Raw genomic sequence first — 15,706 nt, 5'->3', positions numbered from 1 at the left:
TGATTATATCGACTGGAGCCTACACAACTGGAAAACTGTGGACTGGTCAGATGAGTGCCGATTTCAGTCGGTAAGAGTTGATGGTGGGGTACAGTGTGGCGCAGACACCACGAAACCGTGGACCCAAGTTGTTAACAAGACACTGTGCAAGCTGATGGTGGCTCCATAATGGTAAGGGCTGTGTTTACATGGAATGGACTGGGTCCTCTGGTCCGAGTGAACCGATCCTTGACAGGAAATGATTATGTTCGGCTACTTGGGGACTATTTGCAGCCATTCGCGGAGTTCATGTGTCCAAAAAACGATGGACTGTGTCACAGTTGTTAGCGTCATTTTTGAAGATCATTCTGGATAATTTGGGCGAATGATTTGGCTACCCAAATCGCCTAACATGAATCCTATCGAACCTTTATGGGACATAATCGACATAGGAGTTCATGCACAAAATCCTGCACGGGAAACACTTCCGCAGTTATGGCGTCTTCAGAGACAGCATGGTTCAGTATTTCCGCAGGGGACTTCCAACGACTTGTTGAGTTCATGCCACGTCGAGTTGCTGCACTAGGCCAGGCGAAAGGAGGTCCGACTCGATATTAGGAGATATCTTATGACTTGTCTTTTCAGTGTTTGTTTACATGGGGCTGCCAAAATAGTATTTCGTGAACCGATTTCATGAGAGCGTTTCTTGTTGTTGTGAACACACCAAAATCGATTCTGTAAATCCGTTTCCATTCCACATTCGCTCCCATGTAAACGTACAGTGTTTTTTGAAACGTGCTTCGGTTGTCAGGTTACGTCTTGTTTTCAAAATATGCGGCTACTGTGAACGAAATAACTTGTTTTGAAGGAGAAGCAGAAATATTAAACTGAGCATGAAGCTGTCTACCTGTAATATTAAAGTGAAGAGAAGTAGCGATTGTGATGTCTACATCAGAAACTTTCAAGAGAGCCCTAAGAGTATGAATGCACACAATCTTCTGAGTTCAAGAATGTTACTGCATCCATTTCCTTCACCAACTATATAAATATTACTTGAAGTGTGGGTGTGCGCGGTGCAAAAGTTAGCACACATAGCTGCTACCTCTGGCAGAAATATAGTACTTAAGTGAGGTAGGCTTCGAGGAGGCATATGGGTATGTCATTCAATTCTGCCTCAACTCGATGCCTGAATTCGTCAGCTGTAGTGGCTGGGGCCACGTATGACAGATGATATCAGTGGATGACAGGTCTACAGAAAGCACTGGCCAGTCGAATACCCTCTGTATCGAAATGTAGTTGCGACAGCTTGTGATATCTTGAAAGACAACGTGACAGAGATGTCGAAGAAAGGATCCAGGCACCAGCCTTAACACGGCAGAAATATAATGACTGGTCTCGTAATTACCGGCTATGCAATCCGTAGGTCATTGTGTTGTGTGCCCAATGACAACCCATACCATCACATATGTGACAAATGTCATCTGACAACGTTAATTGCTATCGGAATCTCCATAAAAGAATAGTCCATCGTGACTGTCTAAGCAGGACTGGGGTCATCTGAAAAGATGACGTAGTATGGCTCCTGCGTCCAGTGTTGTCATTGGGTGCATCACTAACGACGCGCCTATCTCTGCTGCTGCGTCCAGTGAAGCCACAACCACGGTCGCCGTGTAGGTACTCTGTGGTGCTCCAGATGTCCTCGTACTATCCATTTGTCTTGCTAAGACAAGCGTATTTCCCGAGTCGAGGTACTTGACATTGGTTTAACAGTCCTGCATGGCCGAGTGGACAACACGTCAGTGCTCTCGGGCGCTAGTCTCTTGGGGCAGCGGAGATCCTGCAGGCCATTGAGTATGGCCCTTCAGAATCCGTCTTTTTCCAAATCTGCATGGCAGTTGTGGTATCCTGGCCAATGAGACCAATGATTTAGGGGTATGCTAAAGTACAGTCACAACAGACCTCAATCCCGAGGCTGTCAAATTCTGAAACGACTGGTAGCCTTTTGTTCTATCATACATGACGCATAAAAACGCCAAAGTTCAAATGCACCTTCTGAATGTGAAATATGCTGTGTAATGTTTCCTTATATACATAATGCAGCAAGGAAAGCGTTACTGAAGAAGAGATATTTGTTAAGTATTTGCATGCAGTGTAGCCATGTATGGAAGTGAAACATGGACGACAAGTAGTTTGGACAAGAAGAGAATAAAATCTTTCGAAATGTGGTGCTACAGAAGAATGCTGAAGATTGGATGAGTAGATCACATAACTAATGAAGAGGTATTGAATAGAATTGCGGAGAAGAAGAGTTTGTGGCACAACTTGAGTAGAAGAAGGGACCAGTTGGTATGACATATTCTGAGGCATCAAGGGATCACCAATTTAGTATTGGAGGGCAGCGTGGAGGGTAAAAATCGTAGAGGGAGACCAAGACATGAATACACTAAGCAGATTCGGAAGGATGTAGGCTGCAGTACGTACTGGGAGATGAAGCAGCTTGCACAGGATAGAGTAGTATGGAGAGCTGCATCAAACCAGTCTCAGGACTGAAGACCAAAACAACAACAACATAACGCAGATGGCTTTACTCCTATGTTGTGGTGTTGCACTGGAATTCTAATCGTTTCCATATCGAAGCATGTAATACATTTCATGTCAATTTGACTTTCATAGCCTGCAACCCTTTTCGTGTTGTAAATTTAATGGTCAGAAGTGCAATTTTCCATAAACTTTTCCGCTTTTGGCATTAGCGCCATGCGAATCGAACTTTGAGAGACCGTATTGTTTCATCTTCCTACATCCATATTCAAATTGGATGAAAGTGGAACACAGCTGGTATAATTTTTGTTAAAAATGAAACTCCTACAGCTGTACTTAAGATTTTATATTTATTTGGCTACTAGTCTCGACGTCGCGTCAACGCCATCTTCAGGTCCGTACACTTTGATGAAATCATTTGTGTGTGGCTCAGTACTAGAAGTCCTCAGTGAGACCAACACGTGCTCCACATGGATGGCGGGCAGTAACTAGTGTCATAGTGTCACACTAGTTACTGCCCGCCATCCATGTGGTTCCGGCCGGAGTGGGGGAGCGATTCTAGGCGCTACAGTCTGGAACCGCGCGGCCGCTACGGCCGCAGGTTCGAATCCTGCCTTGGGCATGGATGTGTGTGATGCCCTTAGGTTAGTTAGGTTTAAGTAGTTCTAAGTTCTAGGGGACTGATGACCTCAGAAGTTAAGTCCTATAGTGCTCAGAGCCATCCATGTGGAACACGTGTTGGTTTCACCGTGGACTTCTAGTACTGAGCCACACACAATTGATTTCATCAATGTGTACGGGCCTGAAGATGGCATTGACGCAACGTCGAAACTAGTAGCCAAATAAATATAAAATCTTAAGTACAGCTGGAGGAGTTTCATTTTTAACAAAAACCGTAGTGTTTGCATTTATAATGCACTCATTTACAATGGACATTTGTTCAGACATTTTGTTCGCTTTGTAAGGAGGAAGGACGGTTTACTTCGTAATGGAGGCGAAGGGGAGGGAGAGGTATAAGTGACTACTGCTGGTTCACTTGAACAAATGCTGAAAGCCTCCTACTTTCTATTTAAATGTAGAGTACGCAAGTGAAAAGATTTCAATATTTATGCTGTAAAAAAAGTTTTTCTTGAAAACAATTTTGACTCATGAATGACAAGCAACGTGGTTAGACTTCTGTTCATGAAAATATTCGGTAGTAGGCAGGACTTTAATGGCGGAAGAACAGAAAATATAAGAGGATGTATATAAATAATGCAAAAGTGTTACTAAGACATTAGATTATTCTAACACTCTTTGGAAGTGTGATAAAAACTTTCTAAAACTAAGATCGCATAAATGTTTCTTCATTTACAACAAGCAGTTTCGACAGATTTTGCTGCGATCTTCAAGTCTGTAATACAGTACATGTATTAGGGTTACTCGGAAAAAAATAACTAACGATCAGTCGCGCAATGGAAACCACAGTAAAAATAAAATGTGTTTTATTTGCAATAGTTACCTACATCTTCCAGCTACATATCTACATAGTCGCCTCTCCGGCTTAGACATCTGCCATAGCATTGTACCGACTTTCCGATACCCTCGTCATAAAAATCAGCTTCCTATTCTTTCCGACAATTTTCTACGTTCGAATGCAGCTCGTTGTCTGTGACAAAATTTGCCTTCATAGCCAGAGGTTCATCAGAGCAGAGATAAGAGTCGGGGAAGGCCAAGTCCTTGCTACGTGGTGGGTGATCAAACACTTCCCATCGAAACTGCTGTAGGAGCGTGCTCATTGCCGCTGCAGTGTACGGCCGAGAATTGTGATGAAGAATGAACTGCCTGACAGTTACGTTACGTGAAGTTGCATGAAATCAGGTGAATCTCCCTGCAGGCACTCATACTTAGCGGGGAACAGTATTTTCTAGGCAAACTTTTGCGCTCACTGTGCGCCCAGAACTGAGAAGAGCGACGTGGCACTATCTACGGGTATACTAGAGACGCTCCTCAATACGTCTGTGCAAAGCTTCATCGGATTTTCACTATGGTTTCCATTTCGCGACCGATCGTTCCTTACTTTCCGAACAGCCCTCGCACGTGGAATATATCGCATATAATGAGTTATGGCGTAATATATTGAGATAAAAGTTCCTTGTTTGGCCTTACAAGAAAGGGAAATGGAGCTGTGCATTTACATACCTTAAAAAATTTCGTTATAATACGCCTTAATTTTGACTTGGAACCTCACGCCACGTTGTTAGTGAATTGTGCTTGGATCACCTACGAACTCAGGCAAAGGATAAGTGAACACACTGAAATCAACAATAAAAAGCTAAACTAATCTCCTCCCGAAGAGGCCACGAAGGCCCAACGGTACCGACCGGCCGCCGTGTCATCCTCAGCCCGTAGGCGTCACTGGATGCGGATACGGAGGGGCATGTGGTCAGCACACCGCTCTCCCGGCCGTATGTCAGCTTCCAAGACCGGAGCCGCTACTTCTCAATCAAGTAGCTCCTCATTTTGCTCACAAGGGCTGAGTGCACCCCGCCAGCCAATAGCGCTCGGCAGACTGGATGGTCACCCATCCAAGTGCTAGCCCAGTCCGACAGCGCTTAACTTCAGTGATCTTACGGGAACCGGTGTTACCACTGCGGCAAGGCCGTTGGCTGAAATTAACAATGAAAAACTTTATAATTTGTGTCTTCTGGATGCAAAATAATTAAAGAGAATTTGAAATAACTTCCGGTTAACATTCAATAAACAAGTAAAAAATTCGGTAGTAAGATTACTTAAGCCCATCATGGGACCACATGGTAATACAGTGCCAAGTATTATCAAAAATAGAACATAAAGGAACCCCGTATAATCTCACATTCCCCTGATAACATTAAATGCGTGGGAAAGTAATCGGAACGATGACGTGTATCCGCCGGTGACGGAATGAACGATCGATATTAATCACTGTTCATAGTACAGATGCGAAGAAACAGATTTAACCTTGGTCGGAAATAATATGCATGTGTAGAGCTGGAAATAATGAGATACAATATTTCCCCAAATCACGCGAGCAAGTAACATTCTCACCATGAATTCCTGAAAGTTGTAGCTTAGATATGACCAACTAGGCTGTACGGAAGTCTTGGTGTCCTCGGAAGAGAAGTATACGACTGGCCACAGTGGTCAGCGGAACAGAAGTGGTGTTTTGTCTGACCGTTCGCCTTGCGAAGCAGACTCAAATGTTAACCATCCAGTCACGTGATTGGTGAATAGGGCTTTGCCTAAACGTACAACGTACAGTTATGCTATTACAATGTGACCACAGATGTGACATGTTCAGCAGACGAGCAAATTTTATAGAGCGCATCTTGCTAGCGATTTACGACTCCTTAGTGATTTTTAGTATGAAAGACGTTTTCTAACAGACGGCTTTCATGCACACCCTATTGTAAGTTGCAATGTTGTCTGTTTTACGAGGATGTTTTGGACTCGCTAAATATCTACCAGTTTCTACGCCAAAGCAGGACAGTTACTTCATTTTTGTCTGTATCTGCTTACAGTCAACATAAAACTTTATTTTACACCCCAGTAAACAAACACACTGAAGCGCCAAAGAAACTGGTATAGGCGTACGTATTCAAAGACAGAGATATGTAAACAGGCAGAATTCGGCTCTGCGGTCGCCAACGCCTATATGAGACAACAAATGTCTGAGAGCAGGTGCTACATCGATAACTGCTGCTACAATCTGCATCTACATATATACTCCGCTAGCCACCAAGCGGTGTGTGGCGGAGGGCACAATTAGCGCCAAAGTCATATTTTCCGCCTTCTGTTCCACTCGCGGATCGCATGAGGGTAAAACGACTGTCTGAAGGCCTCACTACGAGCTCTAATTTCCCTTATCTTTGAATGGTGACCATTGCGCCATTTGAAAGTTGGTATTAATAATATATGCTCTACTAAATCCTCGGCGAAGATCGGATTTCGGAATTTAGTGAGCAGCCCCTTCCGTTTTGCGTGTCGTCTATCTTCAATTGAATCCCTCTTCAAACTTTCTATGAGATTCGTAACGCTCTCGCGATGGCTAAATGTACCAGTCACGATTCTTGCCGCTCTTCTTTGGACCTTCTCAGTCTCTTGAATCAGATCGAACTGTTAAGGGTCCCATACAGACGAACAATACTCTAAGACTGGACAAACTAACGTACTGTAAGCAATTTCCTTTGTTGAAGGACTGCTTCGCTTCGGGATTCTACCAATAAACCGCAATCTAGAGTTCGCCTTGCCCGTTACTTGTGTAATCTGATCATTCCACTTGAGATCATTTTGAATAGACACACCCAGATACTTGACGGATGTTACCGCTTCCAAAGACTGGGCATTTATTTTGTACTCGTACATTAATGGGGATTTTCGCCTTGTTATACGCAGTAGGTTAGACTTACTAGTATTGAGAGGTAACTGCAGTCACTACACCATGCTTTTATGTTCTGCAAATCTTCATTGATTTGTTCACAACTTTCTTATGTTACTACAGCATCATCGGCAAACAGTCTAATGCCGCTGTCAGTACCATCAACCAGATCGTTTACGTAAATCGTAAAAAGCAATGGCCCTAATACGCTGCCCTGGGGCGCACCTGATGTTACGCTTGTTTATGTTGAAGTTACCCCATTCAGGACGGCATACTGCTCTCTGTCTCTTAGAAAACTTTCTCTCCAACCGCATATGTCATCAGACAGACCATAAGCGCGCACTTTTTGGAGCAAGCGACAGTGCAGAACTGAGTAGAACGCCTTTCGAAAGTCGAGAAATATGGCATAAACCTGTGAGCCGGTATCTATCAAGATGTAAGTGAGTTTGAATGTGATATTATAGTCGGCGCACGAGCGATGGGACACAGCACCTCCGAGGTAGCGTTGAAGTGGGGATTCTCCTGTACTACCATTTCACGAGTGTACCGTGAATATCAAGAATCCGGTAAAACATTAAATCTCCGACATCACTGGGGCCGGAAAACTCTTGCAAGAACGGGACCAACGACGACTGAAGAGAATCGTTCAACATGACAGAAGTGCAGCCCTTCCGCAAATTGCAGCAGATTTCAATGTTGGGCCATCAACAAGTGTCAGCGTGCGAACCGATCAACGAAACATCATCGATATGGGGTTTCGGAGCCGAAGGTCCACTCGTGTACCCTTCGTGACTGCACGACACCAAGCTTTATGCCTCGCCTGGGCCTGTCAACACCGACATTGGACTGTTGATGACTGGAAAGATGTTGCATGCTCGGACAAGTCTCGTTTCAAATTTATCGAGCGGATGGAAGTGTACGGGTATGGAGATAACCTCATGAGTCCATGGACCCTGCATGTCAGTAAGGGAGTGTTCAAGCTGGTGGAGGCTCTGTAATGGTGTAGGGTGTGTGCAGGTGGAGTGACATGGAACCCCTAATACGTCTAGATACGACAATGACAGATGACAAATACAGAAGCATCCCGTCTGATCACCTGCATCCATTCCTGTCCATTGTACATTCCAATAGACTTGGACAATTCCAGCAGGGCAATGTGACACCCCACACGTCCAGAATTGCTACAGAGTGACTCCGGGAACACTTTTGTGAGTTTAAACACTTCCGCTGGCCATCAAATTCCTCAGACATGAACACTGCTGAGGATATGTGGCTGCCTTACAATGTGCTTTTCAGAAGAGATCTCCACTCTCTCGTACTCTTACGGATTTATGGTCAGCCCTGCAGGATTCATGGTATCAGTTTCCTCCAGCAGACATTAGTCAAGTCCATGCCACGTTGTGTTGGGGCACTTCTGCGTGCTCGCGGGGGCCCTATACGATATTCGGCAGGTGTACCAATTTCTTTGGGTCTTCAGTCTATAATCCTTGTGTGTGAAACCATGCCAAGGACCATACATACATCTTCTTTGATGCATTTACGAACTGGAAAAGGGGGAAGGGGGTATGGTACATCCTGCTTGACATTTGCAAATGCAAAATTTTGGGAAGATGGGAACGATGGTGTGGGGATTGAATACAGACAGTCTGAAGTATATGCGAAGTAAGGGGAAGAGGATGCGCATGCTTTCCCTCCGTTTCGCTAAACTTTCGTCTGCTAAGCCTTTTCCTCTGTTGTCCATGAAAGATTTGACCTAATTAGCTACCATGTTCTCGCTATGTAATGAGTTTACAAGATTGTTCTAAGAGTTCTAACGCACTTAGTAAAACATACAAGTTCAATTGGCGGGTGAGACTATCTTCCGCAGCAAGTATATAAATATTTGTTTATAAGTTACTTACCAGACGCATGTGGCTTTTTCTGTGGAAGGTATCTTCAAGAGATGTCGTTCTGAATTTAATGTTTACATGTAGTAATTAAAACTTTAAAACAGTCCACATGTTATTTTCTGAAATAAAAGATTACGTTTTCACCGTAGTGATAATTTCTTAGTTTCCTATAATTGGTCGTAGATTAAGAGGAGGACTTCTACACGAGACATATTCACGTTGAAATTTCCGGATTCTTTGTTTTTCTGCTCTGTGTTTTGCGTGATGAGAAACTTCACTGGTGATGTGACAGCCACTTGATGTTGATAACACAAGAACTGTGGAAATTTTAGCTGGAAGGACTTCTACGCACAAACAAGACAACAGATGCTAAATAAAGAAACAGTTCTTCCAGTAAAAAACATCGCGTTTGGCGTGTTATCCATCTCAAGTGATTGACTGATCAGCAGACAAGTATTTACACAGCATACAGCACAGGCGAAACGTAGCGTGAAAAACACAAGCACCGAAAATTTTGACCCAAATCTGTGTAGAATTTTTGAAGTGCCTTGAAAGTGCTTCGTTCAACCTATGACTACATGAGAGGAATCACAGGAATAGTAAGGACCAGTAAACAATAGCGAGAAGTGATATTACATTTATGTAAAAAAACAGGACGTCAACCTCTTTAAATCTACAATCGCTGTTTGTAAAAAAATTATACAGGCTCTTTCAGGAGGAATAATAAATATTTTAAGAGATGGTAGTCCAGAATAAGAAATTCATGTTTCTAATTTTTATATGTTTCTGAGATACAGGTGGTTACAGAGATAAGTTTTCATTCTGCGTACTAATACTCCAGTTTCTACACGCTTATTTGTCGACTGCCATTTCTGGTTTTAGTTTCAAATTGTGAGTTATGCTTAAATTCATAACTGACTTTTTAGCTATGATTGTACCTGCCATTTATTAGCCAGTTCTACTGCATGCTTTAAGCATGCATGACGTATTTACAATTAATGCTGAGTGTACCGATATGGTGTTTGTATATGGGTTTTGAAATGGAAACATTGCTGCTGCTCGTGGAGAATACGGTAGACAATTTTCCAATTGCAGAGTACCAGATTCGGGGGTATTCACTCATGTTGTCACTGAACTGCTGTAAGTGAGTAGTCTTTACTTGTGTGTGTGCTACATTGCACAAAGGAAAGGAAACAATCACGTATTATGAATCTCACCTGCAAAATGAAGTACTGGCAGAAACAGCAACACAGAAAGAGTCCACAACACCTAAACAAATGCTACTAAAAACTAACTACACTTCGTTCAGTGAAACTGGTGAGCCATGGTAAAAATAGCTTTTTTGAAGAGCGCGCCGCAGCGCGTAGTGAGTAGCAGTCGCCCTCTGTTTCTGGCGGTGGCGCCGCTGTGGCAATCGCAGCATTGGTGTCTCCCTCTGGTGGGAAAGGGCAAAGGTTGCCTGTTCACGTGCATTTAAGGGGCGCTATGAGCTCGCCAGTCGGTCAGTCTGGGTCTGTCTCTCGTCCACAGTTGTTAGGCAGTTAGTGTCTATCTGTCGTTCGGATCAACCTTTAAAGTCGGCAAAATGAGAGTCTTTCCACTCCGCCAGTAAGAGAACTCAGCGAGTGGTCGCCCGGTCGGGGCTTAGTTCCTGCATCTGGGTCTGCGCGTTAGGCCGCCAGTCTGCTCGAGTTTGCTCATGCAATGGTCATTGGCGGTTGGATCGATCGGTTGGTCGGTCGCGCACTGAGACACAAGATGACTTGTCCGCCTTGAGCATCGGCGCATGTGAGGTCGCCACGTGAGTCCAGTGGGCCGCGGCGTATAGCGAGGGGTAGTGACTTCCGGATTGACACGAGAACAACAGGAGTCAACCCACGACATCAGTCTGGCCGGTGCGAGCTGCGATGCCGTGAGACGGGAGATCGGCGCGTCTTCCTGCGTCTGTTGAAGCGGCTGGCAGCGGACGCTTCGGGAGAGCGATTTGAGGGTGCTGCGCCAGGTCTTCTCGAGAAATCGCAGTTTATTAGAAGTTAAGTGATTGGTGATATGTTGTTTGATTTACTCTTGTTAAATTATACTTGTTTTCTTGGTGAGGTCACCAGCCGTTTTGCTTTGGGGTCGTCCCACTATACTTCTCCGTTTGCCTACCCGCGGGAAGGTGGTTGTTTGTAAACTGGGTGGTCCGTTTTTCCCTCGTGGAGTAGGGGCGGGTTAAGGCAACCTGCGGTTCGGGTTGTTCGGTAATATCTCCCTATCAATCTACCGTACGTTAGTAGCTGCCTCTGTCATGTCTGTCGGATTTGGTGTGTTCACGAATTTATTGCTTGGAGCGTAACGGCCTAATACCTGAAATATGTTTTGATCTTTGGAAACTTTGATTATTGCCTATGATCTTGAGAGGCGGTATCTGTGTACTGTAGAGCATCTTAATTATTGTTTGGCCAACTTTGTAGAATTTTATATAAGATTACATTTCATGGGCTTTTATTTAAATGATCATTTTAGTATATAAAGTCGCCACCCTTTCACCGTAAGCCTTTTCTTAGAAGTTAAAATCAAGTTGCACCTTCGCTGGCAAGGTTAATATTTTAATTGTTAGTGTTTTGTACCATTTCCATCCCTCCTACGAGGGGTGCATAGTTCGTGTGTTTGTGTAAATTGTTAAAACTCTTAGTTTAAAGTTATCTGGTGTGTTGCAGACTTGCACTAGTGTAGTCTTCAGAGGCTGTTGTGAGCGGTCGTAACTACGGCCGTGTCAAAAGGGAGCGGCAAGGTTCTCTGCCCAAAAGCTCATACAGTCAAAACTTGTTTCTTTCTGACTCTGAATAAGTTGTAACTTTGATATTTAGAGGGTGCTTCCTGATTATAATTTTAAATCTGTTTCTTTTAAAAAAATGCTTTTAGGCACTATTAAAGTGAATAAAATTCCCATTTGTTAAAAGGAATTTGGTTATGATTTCATCAGTTACTTCCTGGCAACTACTTCCATGCTTACATAGTGTGATTAAATGTGTTAATGTTCTTGATTAATCACTAGTAAATGAAATAAATTCTTAAGAATATTCTTCGAAAATAAATCACGGTTCAATTGGGTTCATAATTTTGACAAAGAATAACAGTGAAACACATGACTCAACCTTTAAGTACTGAAATTTCGGTTAGGAAGGAACTTATCAAAGAAAACAATTATAAACTCTAATATGAAAATTCATTTAATCTAATGACTTCCATGGTACAGTAAACTAACTCAAGAGATCAGACAACAGAATAATTATCAAAATCTCGACTGTGACGAGGGTGAAGTGGACCAACAATATAAGTCTCCAAAAACAAAAATAAACCTTTTACCTCATCAAATAATAAATTGTTCTTTTTTAAAAACTTTTTTATGTCCATGCGCTATCCGACCGTTGTTCTGAGTCACGATTCCTCCTCCTAATAAATCTGCAACTCAAGTATTCCAACAGTGCGGTCATGCATTACACTGTAAACTCCACGAACCCCTGCCTGCTGCACACCGCAGCCATCCACTACTGACTGTCAAAGATTCTACTACTCCACAGCGCTGCCATCGCAGACACAAATACTCTTGCCTAAGAACTGTTTCTCTGACCACAATTCTTAAAATACATCACTTACCTTTATAGATATTAACACATCCAAAAACATCATAAAAATAGCTATCTTACACTGCTTAGTACTGGATTAATATTCCATCTGAACGTGCAATGAGTGTGGATGAAGTGGCAGACATTATTCAGTTGATAGTCCCTCAACAAAGACACCCAAGATTTCTGCATGTATTGGTGTTCCACACACAAGAATATAGGACATTACGAACAGATAGCCTCTATCATTATCATTTGCAGCGCACTGAAAGCTTTGAAGGAGCATCAATATCTGGTAGTTATAATTGAAGTGCAGCTATTCACAGAGGTTCAGTGTGGGTTGCAATTATGGCACGGCAGCGTAACTTGGTAGATATTCTAATGTGTTAATGCAGCATCGATTTGCGTTGCAGATAAAGTAATTCCAATTTTGACCAATAGGTACAAATCTCGCGCAGTGAATGCGAGAAAGACATATAGAAATGTTTCCATATGTAATCGACGTTGGTGGAAGAGGCCAAACAAGAGAAAAAAAACGTAATATTGATTTTATTATTAACCGCCACTTACACAATTTGTTCAATATGAGCACCGGAGACGTCGATGAGATGCTGTACAGCGCCGGATTTGCACCTGGTGGCCAAAGTTGGGACTAATTTTTTTCAGCGTACTTCGGCTGTGCATTAACGCGCTAGCATACCTACCAAGTGTCGCTGCCATGCGAAAATTACAATTCGTACTGGACCTCAGTTTAATTATAATTATTAATTATAACCACCCATATATTAACATGCTATTGTATTCTGACGATATTGTAGTAGGGGCAAATTCTGAAGACGAACTACAAAAATCAGTCTAACTTTTGAACTTATTCGGAAAGAATTATAATTTTAAGGCAGCAGTAAATAAAATTAAGAAATTGGTGCTCCATGGGAAATACCCAGTACGAAACAACTGTAACTGAAGATCAGATTTTGGAACAAATTCAGCACCGAGAGAGTTGTATCACATTTGAGGAAGACGATGACGTCTTAGATATAACGTTACAGAGCACTATAAGGAGAAAATTTAGATATGCACCAAGAGATTCAAAAATGAAATCCTGTAAGATTACGGCTGTAGCTATTTTACTAAGTCAGTGAAACCTAGATTACAAGAAAAAAAGATTTTAGCCATGTTCAAGCTACTTTTACGAGCTGAAGTTGCCCTAAGTTGATTGGGATTCCTTATGAAAACTTTAGACAAGAAATGAATATTTTTGGAGTAAATGACAGAATAGCAGAGCCTAAAACATGAAGGAACATCTGGAAGAAATGAACAAACAAGAATTCCTTTCACATAAAAATCGAAACATGTTTGCCAAAGAAAATGCTCATATAACAGCAGAGGAAAATGGGTCTGGTTTATAAGCGATTATTCTGAGCCTAACAACGATGATCTACCTTAAATCTAGAACATATTCTGAATTCAAACACTGTGACTCACGCGGGACCTGGAACATTTTCTGAGTCAAAGATTACGACCTATATCGAATCAAAGTGCATTCTGAACGGAATTCAACGTTCCCATGCCGCGTGGGTTTAGCTGAACGGTCTGAGGCGCTGCAGTCAGGGACTGTGCGGCTGGTCCTGGCGGAGGTTCGAGTCCTTCCTCGGACATGGGTGTGTGTGTTTGTTCTTATGATAATTTAGCTTAAGTAGTGTGTAAGCTTAGAGACTGATGACCTTAGCAGTTAAGTCCTATAAGTTTTCACACGCATTTGAACGTTCCCATCAAACAATGTGTTTAAGTACATTTTTATTTACAGAAGAGAATGCCTAAAAAGCACTTTTACTAACTGTACTTGACCACTGCTTGATTGGACATGAAGCAATGAGTTGGGACTAACACGGAGCATGGAACGTAAACAAAGAAGGGCGGTGCGAACTGCCACAGGCTTGTATGACTGGCGAAGGAAGTGTTAAAAAATATTAACTATCAGACACTAGAAAAAGCTTCCCTATGCCGCGCGTCACGGAACATTAAATGTGTGGAATAATATAGAATCCTCCCAGTCCACACTTCGAAGTGGTATGCAAAAGATGAGTATGGAGTGAGACATAAACACACGATGGTTCATTGGTTTACAGGGAACTTCATGATTTAACTTGAAAATTCGGAAGTTGCGTATTTAACGGCACTTAGAGTGTTATGTGAATTTGTGAACGTCGTCCCGGATAGGACTTCAGCGTCAATGTAGAGGTAATAGGCCTACAGACATCTTCATTCCATACATATACAGGGCGGTTGTAATTATATCTCCGCTGCTTGCGCCGGTGTAGACGGAAAACTATTTACGGTATGGGTACCCACTTTTCATAGGAATGACGTTCAGACTATGCGCTGGAGGATTAGCTTTAACAGTACAGTTAGTGCCACGATTTGCAGCTAGGTACCGATACTGGTACGACGACAAAGGAAGATCTCGGACCCCGAGAACCAAGGACATGCAGCGTGAACGACACACGTTACTGTGATCTGCTTCGCCAACATGTGATTCCTTCTCTACGGGAGAGAAGTTCTTTGGACTCAACTCTTTTGATGCACCACGTACCTTCATCTCGCGTTGGCCGTGATGTCACGTGATTACTCTGTAACACATTTGGAGGAAACCGAATCATTGGCCGATCGTCCTAAACTGCTTGGTCATCAAGACCATTAGATCTAAGCCCGTGTGATTTCTAGCTGTGTGGTTTCGTGAAGGAAAGAGTTAATCAACGGGATGCTTATACATGCTGGAGGTTGAAGATGAGGGTAGGGAGGGAGGTCGCCAACATCCCACGTGAGATATTTCGGGCAGCAGTAGAGGACTCTCTAGTGCGGTTCCAGGTTGCTTTGGATGCTGATGGCAAACACTGAACTCAGTTAACAAGTGTTACCTCCTCATGGAGAGATTAAAATATGTTTCTTTCAATGGTATATTCATTATTTCTCTTCCGATGTCCTTAACAAATGTTTCCACGAAGTTTCATTGTTCTGCGGTCACTCGTTTTTCATTGAGGCTTTCTCAAGCAACGAAAGTTTAATTATAGCCGCACTGTACGCTGTACAAGTGGGCAAAGGTTCGCATTTACCTCTTCGTCGTAGACACTGATATCCGTCTTGACGATACGAATGGGACAAACAAAAGAGTTGCCCGTGCGCATTCTGAAGATTATGGGGCAGTAAACAGTGCAATCATTCATTTTGGATTGGCGGTGTTCAAATAACGTTATTATTTGAATAATACATTTTCGCACAAATGCACATGTAAT

General features: G+C 42.8%; 1 pseudogene; it reads right to left on the bottom strand.

Annotated features, from left to right (window-relative positions):
- Positions 1–5,048: 5,048 nt before the first annotated feature.
- On the bottom strand, positions 5,049–5,166 carry LOC126413485 (5S ribosomal RNA; annotated as a pseudogene).
- Between the last annotated feature and the right edge of the window lie 10,540 nt (positions 5,167–15,706).

Source organism: Schistocerca serialis, chromosome 7 (assembly GCF_023864345.2).
Source record: "Schistocerca serialis cubense isolate TAMUIC-IGC-003099 chromosome 7, iqSchSeri2.2, whole genome shotgun sequence".
Lineage (NCBI taxonomy): Eukaryota > Metazoa > Arthropoda > Insecta > Orthoptera > Acrididae > Schistocerca > Schistocerca serialis.
This window is presented reverse-complemented; position numbering and strand designations above follow the sequence as displayed.